The sequence below is a fragment of the Panthera tigris genome, chromosome A1 (assembly GCF_018350195.1).
Source record: "Panthera tigris isolate Pti1 chromosome A1, P.tigris_Pti1_mat1.1, whole genome shotgun sequence".
Classification (NCBI taxonomy): Eukaryota; Metazoa; Chordata; class Mammalia; order Carnivora; family Felidae; genus Panthera; species Panthera tigris.
The window spans coordinates 57631375-57650765 of record NC_056660.1 but is presented as its reverse complement, the minus strand read 5'-3'; positions in this window follow the sequence as shown (position 1 = coordinate 57650765).

Sequence of the window (19391 nt, the reverse complement as noted above, 5' to 3'; positions counted from 1 at the left end):
AATCCAAGACAATTTATGAATTTTTAGTTTTTCCATATTCTTTTTTTGTAAGAGTTAATCACTCTTTTGGGGTTCCTGGCTGGCTCAGTTGGTTAAGCATCTGGCTCTTGACTTCGGCTCAGGTCATGATCTCATGGATCGTGGATTTGACCCCGTATCAGGCTCTGCACTAACAGTGGGGAGCTTACTTGGGATTCTCTCTCTCTCTCTCTCTTTCTCTCTCTCTGTCCCTCACTCACTCACACACTCTGTCTCTCCCTCTCTAAAATAAACAAATAAGCTTAAAAAATATTAATTACTCTTTCTAGCTTTATCTCCAGTGAATAATGAACAATACTCTTTTTTAATAGAGATAAACTGTCAGATAACTGACATACAACATTGCATAAGTTTAAGGTGTATAACATGTTGATTTGATACATTTATATACTGGAATATGATTACCACCACAACATTATCTAACACCTCTATCATCTCTATGGTAGTGTTATCTAACATCTCTATCACCTCTAACTATGGCCATAGAAACACTCCTAACATGAGTAGGTATGAAAGGAGGAATCGAAGAGCTGAGTACTATAGAGGTATATAAAATTAGCTGAGCCCATTTAGTTAGAATCCAGTGAGGTCTTTGAAATGTCTGTTCCAGGCCTATAGGCATAGGGTGGCAGCAGAGAAGTCTATCAAACACCAAATCTCCAAAAAAAAAAAATCCACAAAGATTATGAAGAAGTGGATTTAAAATTAAAAGTTCAGGGGTGCCTAGATGGCCCTCCCCTCTTCTCTCTCTCTTCAAAATAAATCCATAAACTTCAAAAATTTTTAAATAAATTAAATTAAAAGCTCCTATAGTAAGGCTGCCATTAGCCTGCATTAAGGAGACCAGACTCTTAGGAAGATGGGGGGGCTGGGAATAGCAAGAATACATGTTTCATGGCTGAAACTTAGGGACTGACCTTATTCAAGAGGTATGTGCAAACAGTTTAGGAAGAGGACCATTCAGATCACCCATCAACCAAGCAGATAAGCTGACAAAAAAAAATCGGGAAAAATTTTAAAGCTTCTGTGGAACGATGTAGACAGGTCAATGGACTGATACAAGGCTGTGACCTGCAATTGATACAGAGTGTTATGGGAACAAGACAAACTAAGGCAAAAATAAGATTTGGACCTAAATTCTTTTATCCCAAGGTTGAGTCCCAAGGATCCCTGAACTTAATACTGAAACTTACATGGCTGTGGTTTTTTATTTTGTGTCTGGAATGTCCTTCTTGTTCTTTTGTCAGCCTTTACGGTTTATGGGGATATTCTGGATATTCATCACATGGACTGGTTGGGATGAATTCTTTGGCATCTCTACCTTCATAAAGGTCAGCCAAAATATACAGCCTCAAAAAGCTTATATTCCTAGATGTTTCCAATTGGAAAATTGAAACTAGATTGTAGAACAGGCAAAGACAACTTACTTGGTCATTTCATAATGTTTTATATAGGCCAAAGTGCTACACAATATTATCTTCAAATTTTATAACCCAATCTTCCCTGTGGAAGCCACATTGTACTTAGAGTCTCAGGGTAAGGTAGACGATTGAGGTTTAAACATGAAAAAGGCCAACAATGTTTCAGAAATGCCTAATATCATAAGAGCATTGGAATAAATCACTTCTAGTATTGGATTTGTATGCATCTGTGGATATTGCTCATGTGACCTTTATCATACCTCTTAGGCTTGCCTTCCCTTGGAGAAAAATGCAGTATGCTTTTACTCTCTGAACATTACAGAAATAGTCATCTGTGGGTTAAATTAATAGTAGCATAATGTGAACTGTTCATAGCATGCAAATATTTCATTATGATAATGATATTTTGCTGCAAGTTTACACTGAAAAAACTTGTTTGAATTGCATATTGCTTTGAATATTATTACTCAGTGAGGCCAGAATGAGAAAAGTAGCAAAGACTTTGCCTGTTGAGGCCTATTTTGAGTTCTGTGTATTCTGAAGCACACAGAGACATTTCACAGAGTGTTATGAATACATTTTGATCTGCAGCTACCAATGACAATAAAGAATTCTCAATGTTGAATTGGATTTATAGATCCTGGATATCCTACATCTGGAATTTTACTCTGGCCTCTATCCCAAATCATTAGACAAAAGGCCAAAACTGACCGGGAACCTTAATATAAACAAAGCATAAGAGCAGTGAAAGTAGCAATAAAATAAGTCTTGACATGAGAAATTATGCCTTTTCAAGACTCCATAGAATTAAAAATATCCATAACCAACATCACATCTTATCTTAACCTTTTATGAGAAGATCCTCTTGGAAACTCTACTGAAACTTAAGCACACAGAGTTCAGGATTAGAGACCTTCCTTCAACTGTTAAATATCAAATGTGTAGTCCGTTTGTTGGCCCACACAGAAACATTATTTTACAGTCTTACTGGAAAAAACAGTCATGACTCTTCAACTTTACATTATTAGTTTGCAGTAGAATATGTGTGAACCAAGTTGAATGTAAGACAAGCTCTCAGGGGTTCCATTTTGGTACAGAAACAGCACTTTCAGTTAAGAAATGATTCTTATCTAAGACAATTTAGTCATCTCTGGCCAGCTGGCCATCCATGTATTACACACAGAGACTGACATACTCTTTTGTCCCAACTTCTGGTGCAACGGGTTGGAGACACTCTACAACATTTGTAGATAAAAGGAAACATGGGAAAATTCAAATGAATGCCAAGTTATCAGCCATAATGATGGTAAACCACTGCTAGCCTGCAACATTGAATGCTCTAAGCCCTGGACTGGGAATCAGCTATGGCTCCTAGCTGTAAAGCACACTATCATGAATTGGACAAAAATATGTCTTTACTCAGATTTATAAGCCATCACTAATTGAACCATCTAATAGTGGACTATAAATGCATATATCTGTATGAGTTGCCTCCCTAAAAAACAAAAACAAAAACAAAAACAGGTATAGCAATTCAACCATGGACTTATTCCTTATGTTTATGTATTTCATGCTCATAGGAAGCAATTCTATAAAAAGGAAACAAAGAACTTGTAGGAGGTATACCCCAAACCACCAACCATTTCTTCCTATTCAAAGAAGGTCCCTAAAAGACAAGTTGGTTCAGCCATCTTTAACATCTTAAAAAGTTATATGGTACTTGGTTACATGGCACATGGGGCGCCTGTGTGGCTCAGTCGGTTAAGTGTCTGACTTTCGCTCCGGTCATGACCTCACAGTTTGTGAGTTAGAGTCCCGCATGGGGCTCTGTGCTGACAGCTCAGAGCCTGGAGCCTGCTTTGGATTCTGTGTCTCCCTCTCTCTCTGCCCCTCCCCCACTCACACTGTGTCTCTGTCTCTCAAAAAATAAATAAACTTTACAAAAAAAAGGTACATGGCCATATTTTCCTCTCATTTGTCTGAACTTACAGACATCCAGGAATCAGGGGGTAGGAAAAAGGAGAATTTAAGGAGAAGAGTCTAAGACTGTACCTTCTTGAAATAGCCCACCTCCTCAGAGGACAGGCACATTACTCTTCATTTTTATTGTACCTGCTTTACTGTACCACAGCAACCTGTGCATGAACTGGTTCATTTAGCCTATATTGAAGGTACAGGATATGTGACCTTAGAGACTGACTTTGATTTAGGTGATCTGGGGGCTTGTATTACCTTTCCAGGGCTGCTCTAATAAACTGCCATAAACTGCTTGGCTTAAAACAACTGCAATTTATCCTCTCACAGTTCTGGAGGTTAGAAATCCAAAATCAAAATGTCAGCAGGGTCATGCTCTCTTCCCTAGCTTCTGTCGGTTGCCAGAAATCTTTGGCATTTCTCAGTTTGCAGAGACATAATTCTAATCACTGTCTTAGTATTCTCATGGCCTCTTTCCTCCATGTGTCTGTGCCTGCACATCATGTTCTCCTATCTTTCTGTTTCTGTGTCTCTTTTGCTCTTATAAAGACAAAAGTATTATTGGATTAAAGGCCCATGCTGCTCCAATATAACCTCATTGTAAGCTTGCATCTTAATTACAATCTGAAGACCCTATTTACAAATAAAGACACATCCATAGGTACTTGTGATTAGGACTTTAACACATCTTTTGGGGGAACACAATTTAGCCCCATATAATCCCCCTTCCACTAGTCCCAGAGTGCAACTATAATGGAAATTTTTTAGCTGTGGGGACTTGATAGTAGACAATCTCCATCATTGTCCTTAACTTAGTAACATTCATCAAAACATTTTCAAATCTTAAAACATGAGTTATTAACTGTAAAAAGGAGAATAATCATAGAGCATCACTATGAATAGGAAAAAGCTCTAACACTGCTATTGTTGCATCTACTTGTATGTGGTAGAGTAGAGCAATACAACTAAACAGTTAAATACAATAAATAGTTACCATAAAAATAAAATTCACCTTTGAAATGCTTTGCTCTAAAGTGGGTATCATACTTTAATTAGTAAATGACATTTAAAAGCATAGTAACTTTAAATAATAAAACCTCAAACTTTTAGGTCTAATCCTGCTTTCTTTTTCTTTTCTCCATAATCTGAGATGTGTGCAGGGCTATAAATATAGAGAAGCAAAATACATGAATTGTCACTATGTATTCACTTCAGTGAGACACAGAAAATATCAGAAGCAAAATCAATAGAAAATATGTGTCCTTTCACAGAATCTACAAAATAAAACAAATAAAAACAGAAACAGACTGATAAATACAGAGAATAAAGTGGTGGCTTCTGGAAAGATGACCTGATTTTGTATTTCATATGAATTGTAAAGGAGTTAATATGTGTTTATCATGTTTTGAAAATCTTCAATATGTCTCACCATATCCATTCTCCACCCTGGTCTGCACTCTGATAGACTGATCTATAAGACTATCTCAACAGACCTCCTTAGCATTGGACTTCCAGCTGATTTTCCTCAATGGGAAGCACTTGCATGAGATTTCAGGATGGAGCTGAGGCAGTTCAGAATGTTGGTTAGCCAGTCATTTCAGGACACCTGTGAGTAACTGTAACCTTTACCAATGTCACAGCTTTCAGGGGACCCTCTCTATACAACTACTCTCTCTAGGTTACTACTCCTTCCCCTTCATATCTGGGAAGTTCTCAGCTGCACTTAAACATTTTGGATCCCTAAATTCTGACCAGTTTTTTAATTAGTCCCTTTATTAAACTTCCATCATAATCAAGTTTGATGCATAATCTGTTTCTTGCTGAGCCCTGACAGATCCGTTCGAAATATTTTTTTCACAGACATTGGAAAAAAATTATTTTCCTGTTTAAATAAGCTTTAAGTAGAAAAATAATACTAATGTATGTTATTACATTTTTAAAAATGGTGGGCACATATTTTAAATTGTTTAAAATCATTTAAGCTAGCTATATTTCAACTTTAATTTGTATGTTTTCAACTTTATGTAATTGCACCACTTACTCATTTTATATCATCCGTATCTTAACTATTTGTGTTCCCTAATATTCTTTCCTTGTACTTCATCATTTTATTTCATATAGCATCTTTTTTTTTAATATTCAGTCACGCACAGTTTCTAGTACTGGAACCAAAATTTCTGGAGTAGTGACTCCATTGTTTTACACCAAATAAGAAATCTTATCTGAAAATTAGAAATATTTCTTTATGACTCTATACCCTAAGATTTAGAAATTGTCCAAATTAGCATTATCATAGGATTCAGAATTCTAACTATTTATTATTGCTATTCTTCAGTCCCCTTCTATAAAACAATATGAACTGGATTGTTTAGAGTTTTACTAGGCTCTTCACAATCTTCACATAAATCAAATCCAAGATTCTTTTATGATATTTATGGGTAAGATAAGACACTTGGCTGATACAATAACATTGACAGGATTGATTTTTTTTCTTTTCAGTTGAATCTTATTTTAGCTTTAGAAGATGTCCTGGTTTTTCAATATATACAAATAGCATGCTATGGTAATCATATGAGGAAACTTGACTAATTATTATTTTTATTTATTTATTTTATTTTTTAATTTAGAGAGAGAGAGTGCATGGTGCACAAGCGGGAGATGGGAACAGGGAGAGAGAAAGAGAATCTCAAGTAGGCTCCATGCTCAGTGCTGAGCCTGATGCAGGGCTCAGTCCCACAACCTTGGGATCATGACCTGAGTTGAAATCAGGAGTCAGGAAATCAGGAGATATGTTTTTCCTTATGCTGTTGCATAAGGAAAGCAATTATAATTGCATAAGAAAGCAATAATCACTATTTAACATACCTCTGGCCCCAAAGAGATAGTGGTTTTGTATATTAGAATTTTCCAATGCTTTCCTCTGGTAAAATATGCTATAATCAGTGGTTTATACCAAATGTAATTACTAGTTCCATACCTTAGCAATATGATGACTTTATTTATTGCACAGCAGTTCAACCTAGATAGCTTTTCTGTTTTTTTCATAATTTCATGATTTTTTAATTTTTAAATTATTTTTGCATTAAAATGCTCCTTCTATCCAAATCATATTTTTATACTTATTCTTTGTATGTCATCATTCCTACTTTTTCTGGTACCATGTTATAAATTGTATTGCCTTTTAAAATTTTGACTCTTTATACCTCTTTTTAATTTTTAAAATTTTTATTTACTTATTTTTGAGAGATAGAGAGAGAAAGCATGAGCAGGAGAGGGGCAGGGAGAGTGAGAGAGAGAGAATCCCAAGCACGCTCTGTGCTGACAGTGCAGAGCTGGATGCAGGGCTTGATCTTACAAACTGTGAGATCATGACCTGAGCCAAAATCAAAAGTTGGATGCTTAACGGAATAAGCCACCCAGGTGCCCCATTTATAGCTCTTTTTAAAGCCCTACAAATGCAAACTGGTGCAGCCACTATGGAAAACAGTATGGAGGTTCTTCAAAAAGCTAAAAACAGAAGTATCCTATGATCCAGCAATTGCAATACTAGGCTTTTACCCAAAGGATTCAAAAATGCTTATTCAAAGTGGCACATGCACCCCAATGTATATAGCATCATTACCAACAATAGCCAAAATATGGAAAGGGCCCAAATGTCCAAAGACTGATGAATGGATAAAGAAGAGGTGGTATACATATACAATGGAATATCACTTAGCCATCAAAAAGACTGAAATCTTTCCATTTGCAATGACGTGGATGGAGCTAGAGTGTATTATGCTAAGCAAAAGATGTCAATCAGAGAAAGACAAATACCACATGATTTCACTCATACGTGGAATTTAAGAAACAAAACAGATGAATATAGGGGAAGGGAAAGAAAAGAGAGAGGGAAACAAAGCATAAGAGACTCAACTACAGAGAACAAACTGAAGGTTAATAGAGGGTAGGTGCATGGGGGATCTGCTAAATGAGTGATGGGTATTAAGGAGGGCACTTGTGTTGAGCACTTGGTGTTATTTGTAAGTGATGAATAAATTCTATTCCTGAAACCAATGTTACACCATATGCTAACCAACTAGAATTTAAGTAAACATTTGAAAAAAAAGACAAATGAAACTGATTTATTGGACAGTCTAAATTCAGTGATATATCAATATGGAATAATTGTTTTGTCACTATCTTCAGCTGTGCTTTTTTAAGTCCCACTACAGCATACTTGGCAGATCTCATTTATTATTATCTATGTATATGTATAAAATACAGTGATAAAATGTAATCTTATTTAAACTCCAAACATGTAGTTTTCTTATCATCCCAGTGGCAGATAGTTCTGGAATTAATGACTGGACACGGGGAAATAATATGGTCTGTTTTTTCAATATTTCTCCACTTAGTCATATTTTCTCTTTGGGTTTTTGACTCAAAGTCATTAAGAGAAAGTGGAGAGAAAAGTGGGAGGGCAGGGGGACTCTTCTTACTCTACTACTTCAAGCTGGTATTGCTGTAGGTCTTGCCTGACTGTCCAAGCCCAAATTACTACTCTTTCACCAGCAATAGGGCTTTCATTGTATAGAGATGTCTTCTGATATAACCTCCTCCGGCTCTTGAGGCTTCCTTATGGAAGATGCCACCTTCTGTATTCAAGCCTAGTCTGCTTCCTTATTGTGCACTTGGACTTTCAGGGAAAGAATATATTTTTACCAAGTAAAATAGCTCTTTCTAATGAATTCTGTCCCTCCTCTTTCATGTCTTCCTTTGTCTTATTATCTTCTACAAAAAAAGGCATGTAATGCAGATTAGCAAATCACTTGATTCAGCAGGGCTCAACCAGCAAATTATATTTCATCTCCTCTTTTTGCAGGTACTTCCAAACTCTGTTTCTAAACCTCTTGTAGTCTCCTCACAAAGTTTAAGGGAATATTAACTTTTACTCCCTGTGGAAAAAGAACCTTTCATCATGAACACTTTCCTTCGGAAAACTACAAGTTTATCCACTCAATTATTCAAGTGTTATCTTCTGCATGTGCAGTGGTGGAACAAAGTAATGGTTGTGGTTGCAGGGTCATTCTGCTGTTACTAATTGTATCCTATTAGGATATATCTATTAGTGATCTCTAGAATGTGAATCTCCCCTCCCCCTATTTTCGGCTTAGTGATAATTGCAATAAAACAGTAAACATCTTGCTAAACATCCAGTTACATAAAAATTGTCAGATTAGCTACAGCTTTAAGCTATTACCTTTGAAGAAGCACCTCTTTGCTTTCTAGTAGTGTAAAGGGTATTATTAATCATTGTCTAAAATTATTGTCTCCTTTCCTCAAAATTCACTAGGCACACCATGTTACTTAAACCAGTTTTTGTAAGTAGCTAATGACCTTATTTGCTAATCCAACCAGCTTGTTTGTTTTTATTTTGCTTTCTCTCTTCTCCATGACTACTCAGGCTCTGTGTTATATAATTTGCATTACAAATTAGCCAAAATTCTGATTTCTTTTGACTAGTCTGTCTATTTGTTACATTCACTTCGCTGCATACCATCATAGGCATGGGTGAGCACAGGTGTCTATTCTTTTTGTGCTCACATCATAGGAGCAAAGCATCATTTGCAAAAAGAACATGGCAAATTGATCTCAATATGCTTTTGAAGCCAGGAATTTCAACCAGATCCTAGAAAATGCAACTAAATTTTCCATTCTCATAATGCACCTTGAAACCTTTCCACTCGACTGATTTTCCTTGTAAAGATATTCCAACTAGTAGCTATGAAAAAATCCACTCGTTTATAGGATATCAAACATTAAACTGAGTATTATAATCCTATTCCCTCATTCTCATTTAAGGAATTGTTGTCACTGGTGTATCTATTTTCTTAATTCATATGTACTTCTCAACACATTGCAAACCGCATTAAGATTTTTTCCCTGTTTAATCAGAGAAATCAAATGACACCATCTCATTCTTTTTTTGTTTTCCATAACCTTGATACTTTGGAAGAGTATTGGTCAGATAATTTCTAAGATGTTATTTGTTTGGTGTCTTCTCATGATTAAACTGGAGCTACAGGCTTTTAGGAAAAAAGTACTGGAAAGGTGTATTTTCCTTCTCTTATCATATCAAGGGATGATGTCAACATGATCTACCACTAATGATGCTTACTTTGATCATTTGAATAAAATGGTGTCTGCCCAATTCATCCACTGTTAAATTACCATTTTCCCTTTCGCTGCTCTATTCTTTGGAAATGCATTACTATACCTGGCCCATGCTCATAGTATGGAGGAATGGCTTTATCTCTACTTGGAAGAGGTGGAACTACCTACATTTATTATGTGGAAAAGCTCTGTATGGAAGATTTGTCCCTACTGTTTTCTACTAATTGTATCTCCCATATATCTCTATTGTGTACAGATTTCTACATCTCCACTATTAAACATCTTGTCTGCAGTACCATTATCTCTCAACTGGATTATTTCGCTGTTTTCACCAACCTATCCACTGTAATCTGTGTAAAACTTTCAATACCTTCTCATTATGAAGGTTACAACTGCTGTTTGGTTGGACCTCTACTAATCTTCCTAGCCATAACGTGCCCGTGATTCTCATTTCTCTCTCTCTTCTAGTTATGTTGCCTTTTCATGAGTTCACCTACTTATTATCCACCCTCTTGCAAATAGTTACGCATGTTGACAGGAAACCTTTTCCTGGTATTCTTAATTCAGAAAATCTTAGCAGTAATATTTCTCCCTCACAGCATTTGCCATCATTGCAATGGCAGATTTTTGCTTTGATGATAATTTAATCAATATAATCCCCACAAACACAAGAACTAGTATCTCTTTTCCTCCAACATTTTCTTTCTAACATGAAAATTAGACATATTAGTTTGGTGACACTCTGTAAGTTTTGGTTGAATCAATTTAATAAATCAATTAATTAATTAATTAACCTAAGATGAGCTAATATTTAGGTCAAGCTTATTTAGGGATTATTACCTAGAGAGTATCAGGGAAGGGTAAAGTAAATGTTAAGACAGTGAATTGACACTCTAATAAAGTTTATATCTTTACTGCTTTTTATCCCCATTCCTCAATCCCTGACTATTTAACACCTTACCTCTTTTTCTGCTTTTATAACTCTTATAATATTCCAAGTTGTTCATCATTTGCATGTCATTTAGATTACTTCATATTACCTGGCCTTTGTCTCATCATTGTCTCATGAAACTAGAAATTAATGTTTCTTCTCTATTTGTTTCTTCATATCCTGATTGTCTTTTCTGGATTGTTGGGGTTGCAAGTTACAGAAATCAACTTTAAGTCACTACATATAAAATAAAGATATCTTATTTTACCTTATTTTTGATGAAAAATATAAATATAAAATTATAAGCACATTGTGAAGTGATTACTGAAATTGAGTTAATTAACAATCCATCACCTTAGTTATTTATTTCTGTATGCATGTGGTGAGAACACTTAAGGTCTACTCTCTCAGTAAATTTTAAGTACATAATACAGTACTATTAACTATAAGCACTGTGTTGAAATGAGATATCTAGAACGTACTCATCTTGTAGCTAGAGGGTTAATATACATTGTGGAGTTCAATGACACATTAGGGATGAATGCAAGAATCTAGAGTAGATGGCTTTCAAAACCTCTACAATTACTTCCTTAAGTCTTATCTGCCTCTCTCTGTTCATATCCTTTACTACTCTTTCTCAGCAAATCCCACCGCATACATGTTTTGTATTTACAGTACCCTCTGCATCCATCAATCTCTCTGGTTTTAATAACCATGGGTGAAAGACTCTGTATATCTTAATTAGTTTGTTGACCTAAAAGAGACTCTGCCAAGCAGTGTGTTAACATTAAATACATAATGGATTTCTTTACTCCACACCCGAAAAAACAAATAAGCCAGTGAAGAAATGGGCAGAAGACATAAATAGACACTTTTCTAAAGAAGACATCCAGATGGCCAACAGGCACATGAAAAGATGCTCAACATCACTCCTCATCAGGGAAATACAAATCAAAACCACACTGAGATACCACTTCACGCTGGTCAGAGTGGCTAAAATGAACATATCAGGTGACTATAGATGCTGGCGAGGATGTGGAGAAACGGGAGCCTTCTTACACTGTTGGTGGGAATGCAAACTGGTGCAGCCGCTCTGGAAAACAGTGTGGAGGTTCCTCAAAAAATTAAAAATAGATCTACCCTATGATCCAGCAATAGCACTGCTAGGAATTTACCCAAGGGATACAGGAGTGCTGATGCATAGGGGCACTTGTACCCCAATGTTTATAACAGCACTTTCAACAATAGCCAAGTTATGAAAAGAACCTAAATATCCATCAACTGACGAATGAATAAAGAAGATTTGGTTTATATATACAATGGAATACTACTTGGCAATGAGAAAGAATGAAATCTGGCCATTTGTAGTAACGTGGATGGAACTGAAGAGTGTTATGCTAAGTGAAATAAGTCAGGCAGAGAAAGACAGATATTTTCACTCATATGTTGATCCTGAGAAACTTAACAGAACACCAGGGGGGAGGGGAAGGGAAAAAAAAGTTACAGAGAGGGAAGGAGGCAAACCATAAGAGACTGTTAAATACTGAGAACAAACTGAAGGCTGATGAGGGTGGGGGAGAGGGGAAAGTGGGTGATGGGCATTGAGGAGGACACCTGTTAGGATGAACACTGGGTATTGTATGGACACCAATTTGACAATAAATTACATATGAAAATACATACATACATACATACTGGAAACTGTACTTGAAAATTCCCTAAGAAGACAAAACCATTTTAGCCATGTAAGTAAAACTAAATCTAACCTATTTCAAGAATATAAATAAGACTTCACTTAGGTTACTTCTTGTAAATGCCTCTGATAATCATAAAAGAAACTTAAGTTTCACCTTCTTAAAAATGATATAAGATAATCTTGTTTAACCAGTTACCTGCCACCTAGAAACCTTTATTGTAATAGTCAAGTATTGTAAAGATTAAACAACTTCTTCATTTTCACTTTATAAACCATTCTGTAACTTCAGGTCTCTGAGTTTCATACCACTTTTAAATTAGAAAACTCCACGTTCACAAGCAATTCTCATATATACAATAAGGTCGTACTGAATACTATTTATTGATCTGATGGTTTTAATTTTGCTGTTTCTGGATTTTTGAAAGAGGTTTGAAAGATATATCGACAAGTAATTCTTAGGTGATTAAAAATGTTGATGATAAATCTTTTGATTCCAATGAAGGTTATTTAAAATTCTACGTGAAACTCAACATTTCTGGATAACTTTATCACCTCAACTATAGTATGAAGTGGAAACTTTCTTCACAGAGTTGTAGATTATTAAATATGGTATCCTATATAATATGGAGATATACTCACCATATATTATATATTTACATTAGGCAGTTTTTGGAACGGTATTTTGAATATTAAATTGTTTTAAATATATGACGGAAAAATTTTATAAGGAACTGAAGTTATTTGCCCATGAGGTTGAAAAATAAATAAATATGAAAAATTGAACTAATTAAAAAGCAAGGTATGTTACAAGTGATTGTTATGGTCTCAAAGATAATACACTAAAGACTATTAAATTCACTATTCAAATTTCAAAATAAAGCTGAGGTTTTAGAAGATGAATATTTTTCAATTTGACACACAATTAGAAATATAATTTTCATATTCAATGTAATAAATAACTTACATTGTAATGCATATTCTTTTGAATTCATGTTTGTGTGATCTAGTATTTCCCTGGTAAGAACTTTCATTGACAGAGCTATCCTTTAAACTTTTAAAAGCAAAACATAACACTCACATTTTTATGGACCCTTTTGTCAATAAGCATATATACAACCATTGCTAAACCAGGCTATTTTCCCTAAGGTACTATTTCTCCACACTTTGTATTGATTTTGGGTATGTCCTACAATGAACTGGAACAGAAAAGCAAATGCACTCTTACACAAGTGAGCTTGTAGTGTTACACAAATTGCTTGGAAAATATCCATTAGCAAGAATATTTCAAAAGAAAGCTTCATGTTCACAGTTCTAAATCTTTAAAGAGTCTCTGAGACAGTATCTGGTAAATTGCAAGTCGAAAAATGGAAAGGGTAGAAATTGAGATTTCAAGGAGGTTTCAGCAAATGGACACTTAAGAAATTGCACTGGGACAAAGAGATATTATTGTGGCAAAAAAGGATAAAATTACTGTTAGTAAAAATTTCCAAAAGGCATACGCATACTATATTTCCACCTGTCTGTCTTGTATTCACTATGGGATAGTTTAGTACCTCCTTTATGTGTCTTAAAACTTCTTTTGGGGCACCTGGGTGGCTCAGTTTTTTGAGCATCTGACTTCGGCTCAGGTCGTGATCTCGGGGTTCATGGGTTCAAGCCCCATGTTGGGCTTTGTGCTGACAGCATGGAGCCTGCTTCAGATTCTCTTTCTCTCTCTGTCCCTCCTCTCTCTCTCTCTCTCTCTCTCTCTCACAAAAATAAATAAACATTACAAAAAACTTCTTTCAGATATTAACTTTAATGATAATGGTTATGATGATGATAATGATGATGCCAGCAGACTAAGGAGGTCTAATGAAGTCAGTTCCTCAGATTTTGGATTGTTCAATATGCCTCTCTAACATAACACTTTCGTCTATTTAGTTCTGTTTAGCAACACTGAAGCTTAATCTAGAATCCAAAATTTAATGTAAATATTAAATAAACAACTGTTTGGGATTCATCTAGATACTTGACAGACACACAGCACAATTTTTTTTACTTGTAGTTTATTGTCAAAAATAAATCTAAAAATGGTGAAGCCTAATTTTTTTAATTTTTTTTAATGTTATTTATTTTTGAGAGAGACAGAGTGTAGGGAGGAAAGGGCAGAGAGAGAGAAAGAGACACAGAGTCCAAAGCAGGCTCCAGGCTCTGAGCTGTCAGCAAAGAGCCCAACACTGGGCTCAAACCCAACACCTAGGAAGTCATGACCTGAGCTGATGTTGGATGTTTAACCGACTGAGCCACCCAAGCATCCCCAAAGCCCAATGTTTTACAAGATTCTGTGATATGTAAAAATATATGAAGATGGGCTTCCAACTCAAGTGAAATATTATACTTAAATAAAATAATAATACATGCATCAATCAATAAATGTAATGGGGAAAAACAAAAAGCAAAACCCTAAAATAAAAATTTCCATGAGGTATCAAAATGACATTGGCCACTTTTTTTTATATTTTCTCATTTTTGTACAGAATTTATGGTTTTTTTTTCTTAATTTATTTGGCTTTTGTGAAACTAGGTACAACAGGGTGTATATCAGAATGTGTGACATAAATCTTTTACTTTATTTCATGACCATTTATGTCCTATATGATAAAAATCTGAAAAGTTGACTAGAAACCACTTTTTCTATGAGAATAATATCATATTATTTGCATGCAAAATTAATAGTATGTTGAGTAAAGTTGAGGGTTTGGTGGATTTTAGAAGAAGTACATTGTTCTCATAAAAAATCTATACAATTATCATGTAAAATATTATCTGATGATAGACTCACAAATTTCCACTGAGATATCAATATAGAAAATTAAACCTCATTACTGTGACAAAGTACTTAGTATACAATCTAATACTACACAATCTAATCTAGAACCTAAATTAATGACCTCCTTGTACACAGCCAATGGAGTCATATTGCAAATAGTGTCCAATGCCTTGCATACCCTCTCAATAAGAGGAAATGATAAGTTTATAAGTAGACAGGGAAGAAACTTTGGCCCTCCTAAACTGTCTCCCTCAGAAACAGATCCACAGTATTCATCAGGCACAAAACTCTGTATAGAAATAGCAGGGCTATTGGTCATTGTTAATTATTTCTACAAATGGACTGCATAAACATTGGGTAAGTAGATGACCAACCTACATCATTTAAGGTATAGTCCTGACAAATACTAGCAATGTAATTTTTTCTTTAGATGATAGAAATCAAGTACATATTTTTTCATTAAGCTATTCACCTTTGATAATTCTAGACTTTAAATTTCCTTTCCTAAAATCACCTAAATAATATTAGTCTGGTATTCATCTTTCTTGATCTCAGGAACTCAGATTTTCTCCCATGTATATGTGGGGGTCTGTAAGCCATGTTCACGGGCATCACAAAGCTGTACTGCATGCCTGCTTGTCACCTTATTCAGTGAATTCACACTTGATGGCTGCAACTCCCCTGTGTATTTCATAAAGATCATAGCACTGGTGACTTATAAGCTGCTTTATAAGCAGATGACTTATAGGACTGGTGACTTTATAAGCTGCTTTATCTCTCCCTAAAGCTTGTCATAGCATTCATAGGCATTCTTACAATCTCCAAAGCACATCTTATACGAATTTGTAATATTTTCAAAGCTTTGTTAAAATTTTGTGATAACAGAATTACAACCTGGTGAGAGCAAATGATTAGTGCAGTTATGATACTGACTGACACCTGTCACATAGGTCAACTATCTCTCTAGACTTTCCTTCACCCTTCCATTTCCCTAGCCTTTGCTGGCAGCATCATCCTTACCCATATATTTCCTATCTAAAGTTCTGGCCCCAAATCCTAGGAACACCAAGAAGAAAGGGAAACAACTTATGTCTTCCCAATCTCACAACCAAACTCCTCATTTAACAAACATATGGTCAGATAGGCTTTTCTCCTAAAAAGAGAAAAAAAAAACACACGTGGGTTGATTTTTTTTAATTATTATTTTTTATCTTTCTATTGACTGGATTTTTTCTGACCCAGAAAATAAATTTTAGTTTGCATATGAGAAAGATTCATTAAAGAAGTTTGCTTCTCTCACATTGTTTTTCTCAATCCCCTAAAAAGCATAATACTTCCTTAAAGATGAAATTAGTTTTTATATTTTAATAACCAATAAATTTGCTAGCACTTTATTTATTTTTTTAATGTCTATTTACTGTTTATTTTAGAGAGAGGGAGAGAGAGAATAAGGGAGGGCCAGAGACAGAGGGAGACAGAGAATCCTAAACAGGCTCCACACTGTCATTGCAGAGCCCAACATGGGGCTGGAATTCACGAACCATGAGTTCATGACATGAGTGGAAACCAAGAGACATGCTTAACCAACTGAGCCACCCCGGAGCCCCTGCTAGCATTTTAAAAGTAATAAATGCATTTGTCCACACATCTAAATATTAGTATTTCAAAAAGGGAAGAACCAAATATCAGGCAGAACATCAGTTAGAGTTCTCTTCAGTAGGATTTTTATAATAACTTAACAAGCTCCACTCTTGGCCTAACTTGACCTCAGCATTAGGCTGGTACCCTAATGATGATGACTGTCTCAAAGGAGTTAGCTGTGACAGCCTGGTATCCTCCCTTGTTAGCCTAATAGTGCTATAAACCTGTGGACTAGAAGAGGAAAAGTGGGTTATTATTCAGATCATTTGGTCATTTAAGGTGTCTATGAAGAAGTAGGCTTTTAATTTTGCCTAAAGATTAAAAAAATATACATATACCTATTTAAAAGACATTGCAGAAAAGCCTCAGCCTAATGAAAATCACATGAAAACTCACTAAAGCAGGAAGACCTTTCTATGCTAACATAGAAAACTGAAAAAAACACTAAAATACTTAAGAAGTAAGAGTGAAGGTAGGATCATTTTTTGTTTGGAGACGATAGGAGGTTGTGCAGTGCTTTGTTGTTTATGATGAAGTATTTGGATTTTATTCATGTAGAAAGAAAGTTGTACAAGTTTTAATAAGGGACGTGATTTTATTTACATTTTTCAAAACATCACTCTGGCTGCTGTGAAAGAGGAATGATCCTAGGGAGTCTTCAACAGAAACATTTACACTGTTATGCATAAGACACAATAAAATATTGGGTCAAGAAGAAGGAAATAAATAGGGAGAAGACATTTTGAAGGTAAGGCTTACATGACTTCTCAATAGCCCTTATATTTGTATGAAAAAATAGAGGAATCAATGATGATTCCCCAATTTGCAAACTGTAGAAAGCTACATATATAAATCAATACATATACATAAATACATATATATACGTAAATACATTTATACATATATATGTGTATATATGTGTGTATATGTATATATGTGTGTGTGTATATATATATATATATATATATATATTTGGGTGATAGAAACATATAGATGTCATTTAATGTCATGGAAATTGAGGCTACCTAGAGAGTTCTAATCCATCTTTAATGAAAATCTAATGCCTTTTTTACTTTATGAACTTCAAAATCTAATGATGAACCAATGAACACATGATAGCATATAAACTATTTTGCTATGTATTTCATCTATTAGTTTGAATGAACACACTGAATGTTTTTCAATGCTGTATCAACACAAACTTAATTATGCTAAGTGTTTCTCATCTGGGAATCAAACAATTCCCTATTTGAGAATAGCACTGTAACTCTCCAGATACTCTTGACTTCCCTCGCTCTCACTGTAAGTTTGAACATCTAATTCATCAACACAACATGTAATCTACCTTTGGAATGTTTTATAAATGGACTATTTCTTTTCACTTCCTTTACTATCACCTGGGTCAAAGCTACAGTTAATTCTCACCTGCACTGTTGTAGTTTCCTGAGAGGTCTCCCTGTTTCCACTCTTGCCATTTTCCAGTCTACTCACAAGAGAAAAGCCTAATTGATCCTACTATATAAATCCTCTACTCAAAATTTTTTAGACATTAAAATGCAAAGTTTTTATAATCATCTACAAAAGTCTTCCCTGATTTTATGTTGACCCTACCTCCTCTAACCTTCCCCTTCTTGCATTATACTTCATATTAGCCTTTTTCTCCCATACCAGTCATTTTCTTGCCTTAAGGTCTGTGAAAGCTGAGTTCTTCACCCTAAATACTATTTCCCAGATATACATATGTCTCACTACATACCACTAGATATCTATATGTTTCATAACTGTATATTTTCACTCAGATGACTCTACATCTTTGTTCAACTGCCATCTTCATAGTGACGTCCTCTGGGGGGTGCAAATTACACGAATATCCTCTCTCCTTTCCACATAACTACTGACATCAAAACTTAACTTATTTGGATTGTCTTCATTCTCCACCCAGTTATGTGTAGGTTACATGAGGGCCAATATTTATTTGTTGTTTTGCTATTGGATGTAAGCCAATACACACATAAAAGGAAAAATTTTGAATAAATTACTGAAATAGAGATTCTACAAATTTGCCATTTTTTTCATAACTGGATATCATTTTAATAGCAAAAATTGAGATAGGTTAAAAATTAATAACAATTTTCAAAAGTGGGATAATGCAAATAGGGATAGATTGAAGAAAGAATAGTATACCATGAAAAACTCTTGAAATATTTCTAGTAAATAATAATAATAATGCAGATAAAATTTATCATTTGCTTACTATGTATCTAGTGTTGCAGTAACGACTTTGTGCATTCTTTTAGGTTAAATGGCTGCCTCTATATTCATAGTGAATGAGCTATGTAACTGGAACTTTTTGCTGTTATCTGATTTTAGGATCTAAGTTAGTAACCACTATCTCTTCATGCCTCATATTTAAGAAGTTGTTTTTAACTCTGGCTCTAAATTAAGATCAACATTGAGGCTTCTTAAAAAATCGTGTAGCTCATTTTTATTTATCCTCAAAATATGAAATCTCAATCCTCAGGGGTGATAAACAGAAGCCTTTTTTAAATAAACAAGTAACAGAAGTTTCCAAGTGAAACTGCTATGTAGCCAGTGTTAGGAACCATGACTACACAGCATCAAAAAATAATTCAGCCAGAAAATAAACCATCTAGAAAAATGTTTTACTCATTGGAAAGTGAAGAAACTAAAGGAAACAGGAAACAAAAGAAAAAAAATATT